Source organism: Schistocerca piceifrons, chromosome 2 (genome assembly GCF_021461385.2).
Source record: "Schistocerca piceifrons isolate TAMUIC-IGC-003096 chromosome 2, iqSchPice1.1, whole genome shotgun sequence".
Lineage (NCBI taxonomy): Eukaryota > Metazoa > Arthropoda > Insecta > Orthoptera > Acrididae > Schistocerca > Schistocerca piceifrons.
Window position 1 is genome coordinate 199,029,805 of NC_060139.1, and position 393 is coordinate 199,030,197.

Sequence of the window (393 nt, forward strand, 5' to 3'; positions counted from 1 at the left end):
TGGCCCGTGGGGGGATCGAACCCACGACCTTCGCGTTATTAGCACGACACTCTAACCAACTGAGCTAACGAGCCTCGGCAGATGGAGTTGCTCAGCCCTACGCTGGAAACAGGTGGCATGAAGCCATACACCATTTCTATGGTCGTCGTGTGTCTGCTTCCCTAGTCTATATTCTGCTGACGGTCACGAAACAGTAGCTATATTGCGAGCAGGACGGGAAACGGCCGCTAGGACAACTCAAACTTGTCACGATTCGTGTGGAAAAAATTCCGTTCCGGTACCGGGAATCGAACCCGGGCCTCCTAGGTGAAAGCCAGGTATCCTAGCCACTTTTTTTTTTTTTTTTTTTTTTTTTTTTTTTTTTTAGCAAGGCAAAACTTTCAAAATTGCCGT

The 393-nt window shown here is 48.1% G+C and overlaps 1 non-coding gene across 1 annotated transcript; it reads right to left on the reverse strand.

The window, feature by feature from the left end:
- Trnai-aau lies at positions 1 to 74 on the reverse strand. Its single transcript has one exon. It is a non-coding gene; the product is annotated as a tRNA-Ile (tRNA).
- Positions 75 to 393: the final 319 nt, after the last annotated feature.